Genomic DNA, 20939 nt, shown 5'->3' with positions numbered 1-20939 from the left:
TCAGGGTTCCTTATTGCTCCTGTCCTTCTGGGGAGTGGAGTCGCAGGTTTAGAAGATACTTTTGAAAGAACTTTGGCAAGTTGTTGTAGTAAATCTTGTATGATACAGATTGCAGCCACTGTGAGCTGGTGAAGGAAATAGTGAATTTTTAAGTTGGTGTCGGTTCCAGTTGAGTAGGCTGCTTTGCCCTGGATACACTAAAGCTTCTAAAGTATTTTGGAGCTGCACTCATCCACCCAAGGGAGATCATCAAATCACAATCCTGACTGGTGCTTGAAAGATCATGAAAGAATTTATTGTAACTATGTAATCAAAACACTATTTACCAATTAACTTATCATAAATTCTATTTTAAGGTTGTTAAACCAAAACACGTTTGCTGATTTTTCTAAACAGAGAGGTGAGTCACAATCTTTAAGTTACTTCTGAAGCCAAGGATTTTATTCAAGGTTCTCAGTGATGACATCTAGAATGTTGCTGCTGGGGAAGTTCAATGATGTCAGCATCACTCAATATCAAAGGGAGGTGGTTAGCTTCTTCCTTATTGGAAACAATAATTAGGTGTTGGTACATACGGACATAGATAACTTCATTATTTGAGGAGTAGTGATTGGAAATTAATACTGGGCACTCATCAGCAAACATCTACAATTTAGAGTCATAGAGTCATAGAGATGTACAACACGCAAACAGACCCTTTGATCCAACTTGTCCATGCTGACCAGATATCCTAACCCAATCTAGTCCCACCTGCCAGCACCCAGCCATATCCCTCCAAACCCTTCCTATTCATTTACAGATGCATTTTAAATGTTGTAATTGTACCAGGCTCCACCACTTCCTCTGGCAGCTCATTCCATACACGCAGCACTGTCTGCATGAAAAAGTTGCCCCTTAGGTCCCTTTTAAACTTTTCCCCTCTCACCCTAAATCTATGCCCTCTAGTTCTGGACTCCACCTCCTCAGGTAAAAAGCCATGTCTATCCATGCCCCTCATGATTTTAAAAACCTCTATAAGGTCACCCCTCAGCCTCCGACATTTCAGAGAAAACAGCCCCAGCCTATACAGCTATAGCTCAAATCCTCCAACCCTGGTAACATCCTTTGTCAATCTTTTCCAAACACTTTCAAGTTTTGTGATATTCCTCCGATAGGAGGGAGACCAGAATTGCACAGAATATTCCAAAAGTGGCCTAATCAATGTCCTGTACAGCAACAACATGACCTCCCAACTCCTGTACTCAATACTCTGACCAATAAAGGAAAGTATACCAAATGCCTATCCTATCTACCTGTGACTCCACTTTCAAGGAACTATGAACCAAGGTGTCTTTGTTCAGCAACACTCCCTGGGACCTTACCATTAAGTGTGTAAGTCCTGCTCTGATCCAATTGTCCAAAATGTAGCACCTCACATTTATATAAATTAAACTCTATCTGCCACTCCTCAGCCCATTGACCCATCTGATCAAGATCCCTTGTACTCTGAGGTAACGTTCTTCGCTGTCTACTACATCACCAATTTTGGTATCATCTGCAAACTTACTAACCATACCTCCAATGTTTACAACCAAATCATTTATATAAATGACAAAAAGCAGTGGACCCAGCACCAATCCTTGTGGAACTTCACTGGTCACAGGTCTTCAGTCTGAAAAGCAATGCTCACCACCACCCTCTGTCTTTTACCTTCTGTATCCATATGGCTAGTTCTCCTTGTATTTCATGAGATCTAACCTTGCTTACCAGTATCCCATGAGGAACCTTGTCAAACACCTTACTAAAGTCCATATAGATCACATGCCCCCATCAATCCTCTTCGTTACTTTTTAAAAAAACTCAATTAAGTTCGTGAGACATAATTTCCCATGCACAAAGCCATGCTGACTATCCCTAATCAGTCCTTGCCTTTCCAAATACATGTAAATCCTGTCCATCAAGATTCCCTCCAACAATTTGCCCACCATCGATGTCGGGCTCACCGGTCTATAGCTCCATGGCCTTTCCTTACCATCTTTCTTAAATAGTGGCATCACATTAGCCAATCTCCAGTTTTCCGCCACCTCACCTTTGACTATCGATCATGCAAATATCTCAGTAAGGCACCCAGCAATCACTTCCCTAGCTTCCCACAGAGGTCTAGGGTACACCTGATCAGGTCCTGGGAACTTCTCCACTTTTATGCTTTTCAAAACATCCACCACCTTCTCCTCTGTCATATTTGTATTTGCAGAATTGTATTTTATTTTGCTCAAAAACTACATAAAGCTATGTAAAGTTCTGTAAGCCCCACTTTAGAAAAAAGAATTGATTCAACATTGATACAAACTTTACCTTCACACATTTAATGCATTGTCTGAGTTGAGATGACACCTATTATTAGATAAGCTGACACCACCTTGAGAATGTAATGCGGGAAATAACATATTAAAGAACCTAAACCACCATTCTAAAAGATGAAAGATTTAATCTAAATTTATTTAAGAACTATAACCTGGTGTTGTGTGATTTTTAACTAAAGTTGTTTAATATATCATTACAACTCCATAACACTGTAACTCTTTTGCTATAAATTCTGTGTCGTATGGTCATGTTCCACAACCACCTGATGAACAGCCAGCGCCTCGAAAGCTAGTGCTTCCAACTAAACCTGTTGGACTATAACTTGGTGTTGTGTGATTTAAAATTTTGTCCACCCCAGTCCAACACCGGCACCTCCAAATCATAACTCTGTAACATGGACATTTTCAAGATGTCACCATCTATTTCCTCACATTCTTCATCTTCCATGTCTTTTTACACAGTAAGCACTGATGCAAAATACTCATTTAATATCTCCCCCACCTCCACACATAGCTACCTTGTGTGATCTTTGAGGGGCCCAATTCTATCCCGAGTTATCCTTTTGTTCTTAATGCATTTATAAAATTCCTTTAGATTCTCCTTAACTCTATCTACCAAGGCTATCTCATGTCCCCTTTTTACCCTCCTGATTTCCCTCTTAAGTATACTCCTATTGCCCTTATACTCTGAAGGATTCACGCGGGCTCTGCTGTCTCTACTGTTTATACTGCTGTTTATATATATGCTTCCTTCCCTTTCTTAACCAAAATCTCAATTTCTCCAGTCTTTCCTTTCATCCTAACAGTAATGTACTGAACTCTTGTTATCTCATTTCTGAAGGCTTCCCATTTTCCAGCCATCCCTTTACCTGTGAACAGCTGCCACCAATCAGCTTTTGAAAGTTCTTGCTTAATACCGTCAAAATTGGCCTTTCTCCAGTTTAGAACTTCAACTTTTAGATCTGGTCTATCCTTTTCCATCATTATTTTAAAATTAATAGAATTATGGTTGCTGGCCCCAAAGTGCTCTCCCACTGACACCTCAGTCACCTGCCCTGCCTTATTTCCCAAGAGTAGGTCAAGTTTTGCACCTTCTCTTCCTTGTACACATTTAACAAATTTCTCTCCATCTAAAACCTTAACACTATGGCAATTCCAGTTTATGCCTGGGAAGTTAAAATCCTCTACCATAACCACCCTATTATTCTTACAGATAACTGAGATCTCCTTACAAATTTGTTTCTCAATTTTCCACTGACTGTTAGGGGGTCTAGAATACAATCCCAATAAGGTGATCAACCCTTTCGTATTTCTCAGTTCCACCCAAATAACTTCCCTGGGTGTATTCCCAGGAATATCCTCTCTAAGTACAGCAGTAATGCTATTCCTTATCAAAAATGCCATTCCCCCTCCTCTCTTGCTTCCCTTTCTATCCTTCCTGTAGCATTTGTATCCTGGAACATTAAGCTGCCAGTCCTGTCCATCCCTGAGCCATGTTTCTGTAATTGCTATGAATTCCCAGTCACATGTTCCTAACCATGCCCTGAGTTTACCTGCTTCCCTGTTAGGCCTCTTTTTAGTGTTTAGTGTTATGAGGAAGCTCATTGTTAAAGTTTTGAAAGTTAGTCTTTTTAGAACACTGCCTTGTGGAACTCGTAGAGAAATATCTTGGAGCTGAGATGGCTGGTCTCCAACAACCACAACCACCTTCCTTTGTGAAGACTCCAGTCTGTGGAGAGCTCTACTTTGATATGATTAACTTTATTTTTATCAAATGTACGCTGCAAAATTTGTAGATATCACAAACTTAAGTTGGAAAGTATTTACAAATAAGTTTAAAGATTACAAAAGCACTGTAAAATACAATGCCATTAATGCCAAAAGCTCTCCTTTACAGTACTCACACCTGAGATATTTTCCTTTTACCATCACATCTACAGGGCTTAATTGATGTTTTGACTGTTGTCCTGGGAATCATATGCTTTGCAGCAGCATGACATTCTGACAGTGAAAATCCTATTAAGCTTCCATAGTACCACCATGTGAGCAAACAATAAATAGCGCTTTGTTTTCAATTCTCGTGGAGATCCAGAATATATGCAGGATATGGGCCACTACACCTATCAGCTCATTAACCAAACGATGGATTGGCTGCTTTTAGCTGGTAATATTATCATGTGACTTACTAGCTTCAACGTAGAATTTATTTAATTGCTGAACATAAAACACTTCTGAATTTGATTTGAATAAACATTCCTAACATTTCTCCCATAATATCTACATTTAACAAAACATTGGTATTGAATATCCAGATGTTAAAGATTGATTTGGTGCAAGAAAGCCAGAAATTTCAGGAAAAGCTCAGTAGGTCTGGCAGCATCTGCAGACAGAAATCAGAGTTAATGTTGCGGGTCGAATGGCCCTTCCTCAGAACATATACTCTGATTTCTCTCCACAGATGGTGCCTGACCTGCTGAGCTTTTCTAGCAATTTCTGTTTTTGTTTCTGATTTTCAGCATTTGCAGTACTTATGGTTTTTATTTCGATGTCGTGCATCTCACTTTGAAAAATTGTTGTCCATAATATTTATGTCCATTTTCTGCGAAACCTTATTAATAATGGGTAGGGGTATTTGACAATACTACTGTGATTCCCTTATTTACCCATATATTTACATTGATCACATAGCCACAACATTCACCCATGTTCCCAGGACCACTGGGTCAACAGAGGTCTGATAAAAATCTGTTCTTTGCATGCTTCACGTACTTTCTACAAGAAAGCTACCTTTTTGGTACAGCCAATTTGTGGATCTTGAATTATGGATTTCAAGGGCCAGATTTCTGCCAAGTTGGGTCAATTCAGAACCCTTTAAAAGTGACAATCAGAACTCCTGAGCTCCATCCTGGATTTTCCACATTTTGTCAGAGTCACTTAAGCAATGCAAGCAGCTTGGATTGCAAGAGGCTATGAGTGCAAAGAGGGGCATTGTGGGCTGGGAGGCTAGGGGCATAGGGTGTGTCTTGGGAAGGTGAGGATGTGTGAGGGTTGCAAGCTCTTTCTTTTTTGAAGCTGAGCAAAGTCCTACAGCATTAAGGTGGGCTTTTTAAACAGAACCCACCACCTCATCCACTTTCAAAGCCATAATTTATGAAGCAGGTACGTGAAGCTGGGAAACCCCTCCACTTCCACTAGCCACCTTAAAGATGAAAATTCGACCTTATGGTGTTTCACTGCAAATGACAGTCTGATTGAATGACCCTATTATCCTCTCATCTCATCTTGAGGGATTCCATTGGCCACTCTAATCTGATTTTTGAGAAAAAATTAAATATGCATTTTCATAAGGTTGGATTTTCCCAGCTTCAAAATGGCAGAGTCAGAGACCAGATATCATGGCATGGACAAAATTATGTCAGCATGGTTCTCTCGTTTACTCCTGCTTCTGGGGGGATCTTACCACAGGCAGGCTGAGAGCAAGATCATCTGTATACTTTATGGTGATAGCAGCCAAACAGGTGCCGTTTTTCACTGTCACCAGTACTTTCCTACCAATGAAGTAGCCATTCTTGAAGTAGCTTCCAAGAATGGAAGCTGCCAGCTCATTGTTGGTGTCCTCTCACAGGTAGAGCAGGAGCCATCATTACTTGAGGCTCAGTGATCCATGGGCTTAGTGTATCCTACTTCAAAGATTTGGACGTCCAAGAAACTTGATCGAAATCCAAACGACTTCATCATGATACAAGTACAACTATCTTGAGTGGGAGATCTGAAACAACTGTCTTCAAATTACAGACTAAGCTCAAGAATGGCTGTGTGATGGACCTCATATTATTTGCAATCTACTTAAAAGTGGTTGTTCACCACATCAAAGATCCAACTTGATCCAACTAATAGTATCAGTATTAAAATCTATCTAGATGGAAAACTCGGTAACCTCAATTGGGTTGGTGGCAAAACCCAACTGAGTGGAACTCTGTGGATATACATGATCTACAGTTTCTTAAAGTCTGCAGTGTTCTTGACCAATCTACAGAGAATGAGCAAGCTCCTTTCATAGTAAGTCTTAATTAAAGGTGAACAACATCGCTGACACTGAAAATTATCTTTGAATAAGTGTGGATTCTTATTTCTTGTAATTTTAATTATTGAGGAGATTTATCTATTTTTACTGCATATTTTTGGTCACTTTTAACCATTTAATCTGATATTTCTTTCTGCTTCGTTATTTTACTTTGTTTCAGATTTAGCCTGTATCAATTGTTCAGACTAACACTTCTTGGACTCTCCAATGTTCATCATCAATTCTTCAAACTAATTAAATCTGAAAAAATTGAGCCAAGGATAGTTAGGGAATGTGGAGATCTTGGTGTACTTATTAGATGGTCATCAGTAACATGAGGCAGGATTACAGTGTGATTTCGTGCAGGGGGGACTATGGTGGATATTACGTGTAATGGTTGGCTTGGTTTTAACAGTTAAAGAGCACTCCCCATCCTTCCCTGTAACATTAACAAAAGACAAATCGAATCGGTTGCCTTGAAATCTGTTATGTAAAGAAATGTTCCAAAGAACAGTCATAGTGTCATAGAGATGTACAGCATCATTAGTCTTGAAACATTACCTGTTTCACCTCCACAAATGTTGTCAAACCTGCTAGATCTCTCGAGAAATACTTTTATTTCAGATTTCCAAAATCTGTAGTATTTTGCTTTTGCACTGTGACCCTGAAGTGATTTGTGTTTGCTTTTATTAAAGCTGTCACTAAACTCTCCTCTAGAGGTCTCTGCACCATATTGACTCTCTTGTTTATAGTGCATTCCCACGCAAAATGCTGTAGAAATTCTGTAGGCAGTGTAAATGGAGTAAACCGCTCATATTGTTCATTTTCCACGAAGACTAAAATCAAGCTCATGGAATAGTTAAAGTATAAAAAAAAGGGAAAGTGCAATATAATAGAAGGAATGTGGCTGAAATCAATCTGTTTTGAATTCCCTTTGACATCTTCCAAATTCTCTTCTGGTAGCCCCACTGTACTTAATGCACTTTTCGTGATTTTCTTCAGTATCATTAGCCCCTGATGTACTTATTGCACATCTCAGTTTAGTTTTAATCTTCTCCGTTATCTCCTGAATTCTACTCTTTGGGCACATTCCATTTTGCCTTATTGGATCAAGTTTTTTTTCCATTCATGTGATGATGGAATCACTGGCTAGGACAGCATTTATTGCTCATCCCTAATTGTTCAGAAGGAAGCTAAGAGTCAATCACTTGCTGTGGGCAGGGAGTCATACGTAGGCCAGACTAGGTAAGGATGCAGTTTCCTTCACCTAAGTCTCTGCATTAATAGTCCAGACATCGTACCACTAAGCCCCTGTCTACCTCAAAGGCAACTTGGTACTCAATACACCTGATATTTGAAGGTTTTGTCAATGTTGATGTATCTCTAATGCTAATTAATCTCTCCAGTTAATTTGGGCCATATCCACATATTTCATTGATCCGTGCCTTTTTCTCATAATTTTGAATCTTTACACCTTTGTATTTTAACACCAATTCCAACTATAATGGTCACTATCTGCTTTTGTGCATTTTACCATTTAAGCACCTGTTCCAATTGTGACAATACTACAACTTTAAGAGATGCATCGTGTCCCTCTTTTTATGAAGAAAGATTGAGAAAGAGGTAGAACATAGAACATAGAACATAGAACAATACAGCACAGAACAGGCCCTTCGGCCCATGATGTTGTGCCGAACTTCTATCCTAGATTAAGCACCCATCCATGTACCTATCCAAATGCCGCTTAAAGGTCGCCAATGAATCTGACTCTACCACTCCCTCGGGCAGCGCATTCCATGCCCCCACCACTCTCTGGGTAAAGAACCCACCCCTGACATCTCCCCTATACCTTCCACCCTTCACCTTAAATTTATGTCCCCTTGTAACACTCTGTTGTACCTGGGGAAAAAGTTTCTGACTGTCTACTCTATCTATTCCGCTGATCATCTTATAAACCTCTATCAAGTCACCCCTCATCCTTCGCCGTTCCAAAGAGAAAAGGCCGAGAACTCTCAACCTATCCTCGTACGACCTACTCTCCATTCCAGGCAACATCCTGGTAAATCTTCTCTGCACCCTCTCCAAAGCTTCCACATCTTTCCTAAAGTGAGGCGACCAGAACTGCACACAGTACTCCAACTGTGGCCTAACCAAAGTCCTGTACAGCTGCAACATCACTTCACGACTCTTGAATTCAATCCCTCTGCTAATGAACGATAATACTCCATAGGCCTTCTTACAAACTCTATCCACCTGAGTGGCAACCTTCAAAGATCTATGTACATAGACCCCAAGATCCCTCTGTTCCTCCACCTGACCAAGAACCCTACCATTAACCCTGTATTCCGCATTCTTATTTGTTCTTCCAAAATGGACAACCTCACACTTGGCAGGGTTGAACTCCATCTGCCACTCCTCAGCCCAGCTCTGCATCCTATCTAAGTCCCTCTGCAGCCGACAACAGCCCTCCTCACTGTCCACAACTCCACCTATCTTTGTATCATCTGCAAATTTACTGACCCACCCTTCGACTCCCTCCTCGAAGTCATTAATAAAAATTACAAACAGCAGAGGACCCAGAACTGATCCCTGCGGAACTCCACTTGTAACTGGACTCCATGCTGAATATTTACCATCTACCACCACTCTCTGACTTCGACCGGTTAGCCAGTTTTCTATCCAATTGGCCAAATTTCCCTCTATCCCATGCCTCCTGACTTTCCGCATAAGCCTACCATGGGGAACCTTATCAAATGCCTTACTAAAATCCATGTACACTACATCCACTGCTCTACCCTCATCCACATGCTTGGTCACCTCCTCGAAGAATTCAATAAGACTTGTAAGGCAAGACCTACCCTTCACAAATCCGTGCTGGCTGTCCCTAATCAAGCAGTGTCTTTCCAGATACTCGTAAATCCTATCCCTCAGTACCCTTTCCATTACTTTGCCTGCCACAGAAGTAAGACTAACTGGCCTGTAATTCCCGGGGTTATCCCTATTCCCTTTTTTGAACAGGGGCACAACATTCGCTACTCTCCAGTCCCCTGGTACCACCCCAGTTGCCAGTGAAGACGAGAAGATCATTGCCAACGGTACTGCAATTTCCTCTCTTGCTTCCCACATAATCCTAGGATATATCCCGTCAGGCCCGGGGGACTTGTCTATCCTCAAGTTGTTCAAAATGTCCAACACATCTTCCTTCCTAACAGGTATGTCTTCTAGCTTATCAGTCCGTTTCACACTCTCCTCTTCAACAATACGGTCCCTCTCGTTCGTAAATACTGAAGAGAAGTACTTGTTCAAGACCTCTCCTATCTCTTCCGACTCAATACACAGTCTCCCACCACTGTCCTTGATCGGACCTACCCTCGTTCTCGTCATTCTCAGGTTTCTCACATATGCATAGAATGCATTGGGGTTATCCTTGATCCTATCCGCCAGGGATTTTTCATGCCCTCTCTTAGCTCTCCTAATCCCTTTCTTCAGGTCCCTTCTGGCTATCCTGTATCCCTCCACTGCTCTGTCTGAACCTTGTTTCCTCAACCTTATGTAAGCCTCCTTCTTCCTCTTTACTAGACATTCAACCTCCCTCGTCAACCAAGGCTCCCTCACACGACCATTTCTTTCCTGCCTGATCGGTACATACATATCAAGGACACGTCGTATCTGCTCCTTGAAAAAGTCCCACATTTCCACCACATCCTTCCCTAACAGCCTATGCTCCCAACGTATGCTCCTCAAATCCTGTCTTACAGCATCGTAATTTCCCTTCCCCCAATTGTAAAATCTACCTTGTTGTGCGCACCTATCTCTCTCCATAACCAAGGTGAAAGTCACAGAATTGTGGTCGCCATCACCAAAATGTTCACCCACCAACAAGCCCACCACTTGTCCCGGTTCGTTACCGAGTACCAAATCCAATATGGCCTCCCCTCTGGTTGGACAATCTACATACTGCGTTAGAAAAGCTTCCTGGACACACTGCACAAACACCGCCCCATCCAATCTACTTGATCGAAAGAGCTTCCAATCAATATTTGGGAAGTTGAAGTCGCCCATGACTACGACCCTGTGGCTTCTGCACCTTTCCAAAATCTGTTTCCCAATCTGTTTCTCCACATCTCTGCTGCTATTGGGGGGCCTATAATAAACACCCAACAAGGTGACTGCACCTTTCCTATTTCCTATTTCCTATTTCCACTTTGCTCAAAGCCAATAAAGCAAGCAGTTTGTGAGGCCTTTGCTATTTTTTTTGAAGTTGGAACAATTAAAGCAACCTGATTGGGTGAAGTCAAGCTCCACAGAACCAAGATTTTTAGATTCAGCTTTTGGGAGTTGGTGGGATCTTGATGCTGGACATGGAAGCTCTCATTCCTTTCTCTTTCACAGTTAAAAGTTGGGGTTCTCTTCCTACTGTCAGAATTGCATGTCAGACATCTATTTTGCTGAATATATCTTTGCCAAGGATGTGTTAATGGGATGTCACTATATTGGAACAGTTAATTAGTCATAGTTAATATATATAATTTTGTTAAGCATTTCGACAGAGTTATAGTTAGGCTAATTGATTTATTTTCTTTTTTTATTTTGTCTATATTTTAACTGTCGTGTAAAACAAGTGCGTTTTGCTTCAAGTTGAGTAGTATAACCAATCAAATTGCATCTAGAACACCTTACATTTACCTTTAAAATAAGAAAAAGTTAGCGTTTAGGCTATCTTCTTATTATCATTGTATTATCTGCACTGTTAGATGGTCTGTCATAGACAGAAACATTTCATTTTACATTCCTGAACTCTAACCTAATCGATTCTACTCTAATACAATTTCTTAGAATATTCTCAAGTTCTCAAACTACCACAGAACCCTTCATAAATACGGTAATCCCCACTTACTTTATCTCTCTTCATCTATCTTGTATATTTCACAAACAGAATATTGTTTTGCATGCAATCAAAATCCAAGTCAATTTTGTCGTCAGTTCATACTCATAATTATTAATTTACAAGAAATAGATATAAAAGTTAAATCTTCACAGTTAAGCTACACTGTCTCATCATTTAGATAACATGCTTAATTTCTATTCTTCCTGCAAATATAGACTATTTCATAACTTCCCACATTATATTCCATTTGCCACATTCCATGCCAAGGACCATTTCCTTTACCTATCTATATATTTTTTGTCGCCTCATGATGTTGCTTCACAGCTTAACATACCATCTTATTCCATCTTGTGTATCTGTGGTACAATGGCAGGTCCCGGCACAAATTCTCTCTTTATGCACATCCAACAATCTTAGTGATTGTTGGTAGGTATCTTAAGTCTTTCTTGATGAATTTTATTTGGATAGGAAATTAATCTCCATATCAATTAAATGTTTAACAACATGAAAATCTGCAACTCAGTCTTTTTCAAATGGAGTGGTATTCTTGAACAAAACAAAAACTGGCTGCAGTTTCTTGACTTCAATTGGAAAATTCAGCCTGAGAACACTTACCAGTTCAACAACCTTAACAGGTACGAATGTACCCTGGTGCTGGTGGCCAATTCTCCAAAGCAAGTTTGGTTGCTTGCTTCCTGGTTTCCAACAGATGGAAATTTAAATGCACCCACTTTTGTTTCATTGACAAACTTATTGTGATTACAAACACTTTCATTTACAACGTTAAAATTGGTTCTCAATGCTCCAGTAATCAAATAAGTTATCATATGAGATTGCTAGCCTTTCAAAGTGGTAACTGTCTTTATTCCCATTGTGCATACACCACTTTAAATCCTCCATTGTTTGATTATTCTACTTTAATACAGGGCTATTCACAGAGTTCTCTAAATACAATTTCCCAAATGTTCCACCATTGTATGGACAGGAATCATGCATATAAAAACAAAATACTACGTAAGCTGCACATCTGAAATAAAACATAATTCTGAAAGTATTTAACAGGTCAAGCAGTACCTGCAAAGAGGAAAACAGGGTTATCATTTCACACCAACAATACTTGATCAAAATACTTCCAGAGTTTTATGTTATTTTTCAAGACATGTGCATGATATAGTTTTATAAGAAAGTGAGGACTGCAGATGCTGGAAATCAGAGCTGAAAATGTGTTGCTGGAAAAGCGCAGCAGGTCAGGCAACATCCAAGGAGCAGGAGAATCGACGTTTCGGGCATGAGCCCTTCTTCAGGAATGAGGAAAGTGTGCCAAGCAGGCTAAGATAAAAGGTAGGGAGGAGGGACTTGGGGGAGGAGCGTTGGAAATGCGATAGGTGGAAGGAGGTTAAGGTGAGGGCGATAGGCCGGAGTGGGGGTGGGGGTGGAGAGGTCAGGAAGAAGATTGCAGGTTAGGAAGGTGGTGCTGAGTTCGAGGATTGGGACTGAGACAAGGTGCGGGGAGGGGAAATGAGGAAACTGGAGAAGTCTGAGTTCATCCCTTGTGGTTGGAGGGTTTCTAGGTGGAAGATGAGGCGCTCTTCCTCCAGCCGTTGTGTTGCTATGGCCTGGCGATGGAGGAGTCCAAGGACCTGCATGTCCTTGGTGGAGTGGGAGGGGGAGTTGAAGTGTTGAGCCACGGGGTGGTTGGGTTGGTTGGTCCGGGTGTCCCAGAGGTGTTCTCTGAAATGTTCCGCAAGTAGGCGGCCTGTCTCAACATAGTGTTAGACTCAACATAGTGGAACAAACTTTCCCACAAGATATGACATTCTGCCAATATCAAGCAGTCTGTAAGATGGTTCAGCAAGGGCTCATATTTGGTATGTGAACTGAAATCCTCAGATTTCAAGTTCAGCATTTTGCCAGCAACGGTATCAATCATAGATGTGACTGTCTAACAGTATCCAAGGTAAAGTTTTTGAAACAGGCTGCAACATGTCTTTACAATTACTGATCACTATCCAGCATAAAATTAATTATCATGGAGGACAATGTGTGTTAACCATTTTAACTTTCAGAATTTAAACTCTCCCATGACAAAACCCCTTCTTTTAGGTTAAAATACCTTTCCAAGGATCCTACATTTATTTTTAACAGTTTTATTTACTGATAAATACAGAGTTGAATAAGTGAAGCCTCATCAAGTTTCTTTTTCCATTCCAGTAACTTTCCAAATTGACTGTACCATTTCAGTTATGCCATCTCTAATTTAGTGCAAGGTGCATCACTCCATGCTTCTAATCTTATATTCTAGAATATTCTATTCTACCTTAAATTTCATTTTTTTATTTATTCATTTTCTGGAATGTGGGTGTCACTGGCTGGCTGCATTAATTGCCCATCCCTAGTTGCCCTTGAGAAGGTGGTGGTGAGCTGCCTTCTTGAATTGCTGCATCCCCCTGCTGCAGGATGTCCCATATGCCATTAGGGAGGGAATTCCAAGAGTATGACCCAGCAACAGTGAAGGAACAGTGACATATTTCTAAATCAGGATGGTGAGTGGCTTGGAGGCGAACTTGAAGGTGGTGGTATTCCCATATATCTGCTCCCCTTATCCTCTAGATGGAAGTGATTGTGGGTTTGGAAGGTGCTGTCTGAGGACTTTTGGTGAATTTCTGCAATGCATCTTGTAGACTGTACACACTGCTGCTACTGAGTATCAGTGGTGGACAGAGTGGATGCTTGTGGATATACTGCCAATCAAGCAGGCTGTTTTGTCCTGGATGGTGTCAAGCTTCTTGAGTGTTGTCAGGATGCACTCATCCAGGCAAGTGGGGAGTATTCTATGTCACTCCTGACTTGTACCTTGTAGATGGTGGACAGGTTTTGGGAGTCAGGAGATGTGTTACTCGCAGAAGTATTCCTAGCCTCTGACCTGCTCTTGTAGCCACTGTGTTTATGTGGTGAGTCCAGTTGAGATTCTGGTCAATAATAACTACCAAGGTGTTGACAGTGGGGAATTCAGTGATGGTAACACCATTGAATGTCAAGGAATGGTAGTTAGATTGTCTCCATTGGTGATGGTCATAGCTTGGCATTTGTGTGACTTGAATGTTACTTGCCACTTGTGAGCCCAGGTCTTGTTGCATTTGGACTTGGACTGCTTCAGTATTTGAAGAATGGTGCTGAACTATGTGTAATCATCAATGAACATCTCCACTTCTGACCTTATGATGAAGGGAAGGTCATTGATGAAGCAGTGGAAGATGGTTGGGTGGAGGACACTACCCTGAGAAACTCCTGCAGAGAAGTCCTGGAGCTGAGATGACTGACCCCAACAACCACTACCATCTTCCTATGTGTCAGAGATGTTTCTAAGCACCAGAGAGTTTGTCCCTGGATTCCCATTGATTCCAGTTTTACCAGTGATCCTTGATGCCACACTCAGTCAAATGTAGCCTTGCTGTCAAGGGCTGTCCATAAGACCATAAGACATAGAAGTGGAAGTAATACCATTCAGCCCATCGGGTCCACTCAGTCATTTAATCATGGGCATTTCAACACCACTTACATGCACTCTCCCTATAGTTCTTAATTCCTTGCAAGATCAAGAATTTCTCAATCTCTGCCTAAAGGCATTTGTGCTCTGTGGCAATGAATTCCACAGGCCCACCACTTTCTGGATGAAGAAATGTCTCCTCATTTCTGTTCTAAATTGACCCTCACTAATTCTAAGGCTGTGCTCATGGGTCCTAGTCTCCCCACCCAATGGAAACAAATTCCCAATGTCCACCCTTTCTAAGCCATGCATTATCTTGTAAGTTTCTATTCGATCTCTCCTCAACATTCTAAATTCTAATGAATACAATCCCAGGATCCTCAGCCATTCATTGCATGCTAGGCCTACCATTTCAGGGATCATCTGTGTGAACCTCCGCTGGAGAGGCTCCAGTGCCAGTATGTCCGTCCTGAGGTTGGGGCCCAAAACTGGACACAGTATTCTAAATGGGGCCTAACTAGACCTTTATAAAGTCTCATAAGCACATTGCAGCTTTTATATTTCAACCCTCTTGAGATAAATGACAACATTATATTCGCTTTTTTAATCACGGAATTAACCTGCAAGTCAACCTTTAGAGAATCCTAACTAGCACTCCCAGATCCCTTTGTAATTTTTGTTTTGTGAGTTTTCTCACAGTTTAGGAAATACTCCATGCCTGCATTCTTTTTTTCCAAAGTGCAAGACCTCACATTTGCTCACATTGAATTTCATCAGCCACTTCCTGAACCACGCTCCTAAACTGTCTAAATCTTTTTGCAGCCTCACCACCTCCTCAGTACTAACTGCCTGTCTGCCTAACTTTGTATCATCAGTGAACTTCACCAGAATGCCCCCAGTTCCTTCATCCAGATCATTAATATATAAACTGAACAGCTGCAGCCCCAATACTGAACCCTGCTGGACACCACTTGTCAGCAGCTGCCATTCTGAAAAAGAACCTTTCATCCCAACTCTCTGCCTTCTGTCAGACAGCCAATCCTCAATCCATGCCAGTAGCTCACCTCGAACACCATGGGCCTTCACCTTACTCAGCAGCCACCAGTGAGGCACTTTATCAAAGGCCTTTGGAAGTCAAGATAGATAACATCCACTGGCTTTCCCTGGTCTATCTTACTTGTTACCTCTTCAAAGAATTCTAACAGGTTTGTTAGGCATGACCTCCCCTTACTAAATCCATGCTGACTTGTTCTAATCCAACCCTGCAATTTCAAGAATTTAGAAATCTCATCCTTAATGATGGATTCTAGAATTTTACCTACAAACGAGGTGAGGCTAATCGGCCTATAATTTTGCATTTTTTGTCTTGATCACTTCTTGAACAAGGGGGTTACAACAGCGATTTTCCAATCATCTGGGACTCCAGTGATTTTTGAAAGATCACAACCAACGCCTCTGCTATTTCCTCAGCCACCTCCCTCAGAACCCTGGGATGTAGCCCATTGGGGCCAAGAGATTTATCAATTTTTAGACATTTTAGCTTTTCTAGCACTTTCTCTTTTGTAATGGCTATCATACTCAACTGACATAGAGTATTTATTAAGTTCTTCAGCTATTTCCTTATCTCCCAGCACTAGCCTTCGTGCATCAATTTGAAGCAGCCCAATTTCTACTTATGCCTCTCATTTGTTTCTTATGGATTGAAAGAAACTTTTAGTATCACCTCACTCTGGCCTCACCTCTGGAATTCAGTTCTTTTGTGCATATTTGAATCAAAGCTGTAATGAGGTCAGGAACTAAGTGGTCCAGGCAGAAGCCAAATTGGGTGTCACTGAGCAGGTGATTGCTGAGCAGGTGCTGCTTGATAGCACTGCTGATGACACTTTCAGCACTTTATTGATGATCGAGAGTAGACTGATGGGGTGGTAACTGGCTGTGTTGGATTTGTCCTGCATGTTCCACATGTCTGTTCATTTTGGGTGTCTAATTATGTCTATATGGATATACTAAAGATAAATTCTTCAGAGAAGACTTGAGTTGCTTGATGAAATAATAAGGTAGCATAATTGATGCTGTGTATTTGGACTTGCTAAATTCACTTGATATAGCATTTAATAACAATTGACAAAGTTGAAGCCTGTGGGATTAACGAAGCAGTGGGAGCACAAGTATAGAATCGTCTAAGATGGAAAGTAGGTAATGGTCATGAGATTAATTTCTACAATTGTTTACCCAGGAATGAATATTAAAATCAATGGTATCTTGATCTTTTGTACACGGGCATCATTTTAGAATTTAAAGATGACACAAAACTTTGAAATGTGGTTAACAGGGGATTTTCGTGATTTCAGAAGGAAACAGATGGAAATTATACTTTTAAAAATAAATAAGGATCCTTAGAAGGGTATTTTAACTTAAAAAGGAGGGGTAGGGGCGTGTTTAAAGTCTGAGAAACAAAAAAATCCCAACCCAAAGCTGCCTTCTACCTGCACATTTTCAGCACAAACTGGTAGGTGAGTAGCCTATTGATTCCAAAGGGGTGGTCTGGAATTTGAACATATGATAATGAGACTGTCAGTCTCATTGTCATTTTGCTTTTTTGACAATAACTGTTATCTGGTATGTTTTGAAAAGTTGAGAAATGTAGCACCTCACAGATTCCAGTGGATTCAAGAGGTAAATGCCTGTTTGAAGAGCATCCACAATTAGGTTCCCACCAAAAAACATTTCCACCCGAAATTCCATAATCAAGTTCCAGAACTTGCAATCATCACTAGACACTCAATTCCTCAATCATTCTCTGATGCCTCCTTTACTTGTCATACATACAATACTTATTTCCCACCAACACCAAAGTCACCAACCTCTCCCAGAATTGACAGCACACCCCTATGGATGCCATACACACACTCCCACAGATCAGTCCCCTCTTCCCCTCAATCAAACCAGTTCCTGAATTGAACCTTCATCCCCTTCTATCCATTCTAACCTCCTGCCTACCTCTTCCCAATTGACACCACCCTCTTTCCACCAACGAATTTCCACATTGTTTGATGTCCTCTCTACTAATCAATATCACGTTCAAACATAACTTGAACATAATGTTGAAGAAAAGATGGGCAAAATTTTGACAATCGAGAATGAGCTCAAGACTTGAGGGCAAATGGAGATTGGATGGCAGTTTTTGAGGACAGAAGTGTCATGACAATGTTACAGCTAATCTGCATGTGTGCAGAAAGCAGCATATGTTGCACAGCCCTTGTTTTTTGTTAAGTACATGTATGCAACATAGCGTTGGAAAAACTGGCCATCCTTTACAACAAAATTTTAAAGGCAATGGTAGTTAAGGAATTTGGGAGGAGAGTTTTGTGACAGAAAATGTAATTTTCAAAAAATAGTTGGACATAGATTTGAAAAGGAAACCTTTTCAGGACTATGGAGAAATAACAGAAGAATGGGACGAACTGGATAGTTCTTTCAAAGGGTGGGCCATTGACACAAATGACAAAATGACATACTTGTGCAGTGTATACTTCCATTACACTAATTTGACATTTTTCTTTAATAATCTTTAATAAGGCCTTATTTTAAACCTCTTCCTTTATGACGAACTATTCTTCAACCTAGGCCAGAAGAAAGCAAATTCACTCAAAGCCTCTGTCTGGGCTGTTCTCTACTTGAATATTAAATACTTCAAAAACTCACTTTTTTGATGTGAGATATTTCTTATTTATCCACATTAAGTCTTATTTAGAGAGTCATAGTCATAGCGTCATACAGCACAGAACCAGACTCTTTGGTTCAACAGTCAATGCCAACCATAATTCCAAATGAAACTAGTCCACCTGCCTGCATTTGGCCCATATCCCTCCAAACATTTTCTTTTCATGTACTTATCTAAATGGCTTTAAAACATTGTAACTGTGCCCACATCCACCACTTCATTCCACACGCAAACCACCCACTGTGTAAACAATTTGTTCCTCATGTCCTTTTTTAAATCTCTCTCCTCTCACCTTAAAAATATTCCCCCAATGTCTTGAAATTCCCCACCCTAGGGAAAAGGTAACTGCCATTCATGTTATCTATACTAGTCATGATTTTGTAAACCTCTGTAAGGTCACCTCTCAACCTCCTATGTGCCAGTGAAAAAAGTCCCAATTATCTAGCCTCTCCTTATAACTCAAACCCTACATTCCCTGCAACATGCTGGCAAATCTCTTCTGAACCCTCTCCAGCTTAATAATATCCTTCCTATAATAGGAAAACCGTACTGGACACAGTACTCTAAAAGAGGCGCCACCAACGTTCAGTACAACCTCAATGTAATGCTCCAACTCGTATACTCAAAGCTTTGAGTGATGAAGACGAGCATGTTAAGCACCTTCCTAAGCACCTTATCTATATACAGTCATCGAGATGTGCAGCACAGAAACAGACCCTCCTGTCCAACTCATCCCTGCCGACCAGATACCCTAAATAAATCTAGTCCCATTTGCCAGCATTTGGCACATATCCCTCTAAACCCTTCCTATTCATATACACATCCACATGCCTTTTAAATGTTGCAATTGTACCAGCCTCCACCACTTCCTCTGGCAGCTCATTCCACACATGCACCACCCTCTGCGTGAAGAACTTGCTTTTTAGGTACCCTTTTAAATCTTTCTCCCTCTCACCTGAAATCTATGCCCTCTAGTTTTGGACTTCCACACCCCACGGATAGGACCTTGGTTATTCACCCTATCCATACCCTTCATGATTTATAAACCTCTATAAGGTCACCTCTCAGCCTCTGATGTTCTAGGGAAAACAGCGCCAGTCTATTCAGCCTCTCCTTATATCTCAAACCCTCCAACTCTGGCAACATCCAGTAAATCCTTTCTGAATCCTTTCAAGTTTCACAACGTCCTTCTGCTAGCAGGGAGACCAGAACTGCTCACAGTGTTCCAGAAGAGGCCTAATCAATGTCCTGTACAGCCACAACATCACCTCCCAACTCCTATACTCAATGCACTGACTAATAAAGGCAAGCATAACAAACACCTTCTTCACTATACTGTCTACCAACGACTCCACTTTATATGATGTAAACTTCAAAGAATTATGTACCTGAATCCCGAGGTCTCTGTTTTACAACACTGCCCAATGCCCTACTTATAAGTATCTGTTTGTTTAACCAAAATGTAATGTCTTACATTTATCAAAATTAAACTCCATTTGCCATCTTCAGATCACTGACCCAATTTTTGGTCAAGATTTTGGTGACTTGGACAAGTTCACAAAATTAAACCAATTGTGTATCATATCAGCTCATTAAATAGCTATCTCATTCATTTTTAAAGACTTTTATCTTTAACTCCTTCTAAAATCTTACCTATATTTGATTTTCGATATTTTTCAATTTGTAAGGGTTATTATGCTTCACATTTCATGTGATCAACAATATAAATGTAAGTCAACTTTTGCCTTTGAAAGTGACTGTAATTTTTTTTACAAATTCATTTCCCCCCTAGTCATTCAATTTATCTTGCATGTGGAACTAAGATTCCTGTATCACAGAAAGCTATTGAGTAGCTTCAGCTTAATTTAGAAAAGAAATTCTTGATATAATCTGTCTGATAAATATAAACATGGATACATGCTAACATTTACTCTAGCAAGATCTGAAAATTGCACTTTACAAATGAAGGATATTAAAAGAAATGTCCTCATTCATTGATATACTGTGAATCTGAACAGGGGTCATCTCTTTCACTGGTACAGCTAACTTCAAATTAACAATACTTCAAATCAACAAAGAGCAGCCCACATGCTGCTCTACATATCTAATAAATGTTCGTGCTCACCCTCCATGAAATGCATTCAGAGACACCAGACTGTGAAAGGACATCTTTGTCTACTCATTTCTTCACTGCAGGATTGCTTTCTATAGTGAACAGCATTTTTGCACCACATCAGTTAATTGCCAGATCGGTTAATTATAAGGTTGTCTCCAACTTTAAAAAAAATCAACTCGAAAGGATATTAGGGAGAGAATTCTTTTGAAAATCACCATTGTAAATTTTGATTAAGTAATGCTTTTAGATTGCTAATGCCCAAGAAAATATTTATATTCCTTCCAAACAAATACCTGACAAAATAATATTCCATACATTG

General features: G+C 40.5%; 1 protein-coding gene across 7 annotated transcripts in view; it reads right to left on the bottom strand.

Moving 5' to 3' along the window:
• The window catches only part of pmfbp1 (polyamine modulated factor 1 binding protein 1), an 829187-nt gene that overhangs the window by 531203 nt on the left and 277045 nt on the right, over nucleotides 1-20939 (bottom strand). The gene's annotated exons all lie outside the window — the stretch shown is intronic.

The sequence above is a fragment of the Chiloscyllium punctatum genome, chromosome 26, assembly GCF_047496795.1.
Source record: "Chiloscyllium punctatum isolate Juve2018m chromosome 26, sChiPun1.3, whole genome shotgun sequence".
Lineage (NCBI taxonomy): Eukaryota > Metazoa > Chordata > Chondrichthyes > Orectolobiformes > Hemiscylliidae > Chiloscyllium > Chiloscyllium punctatum.
This window is presented reverse-complemented; position numbering and strand designations above follow the sequence as displayed.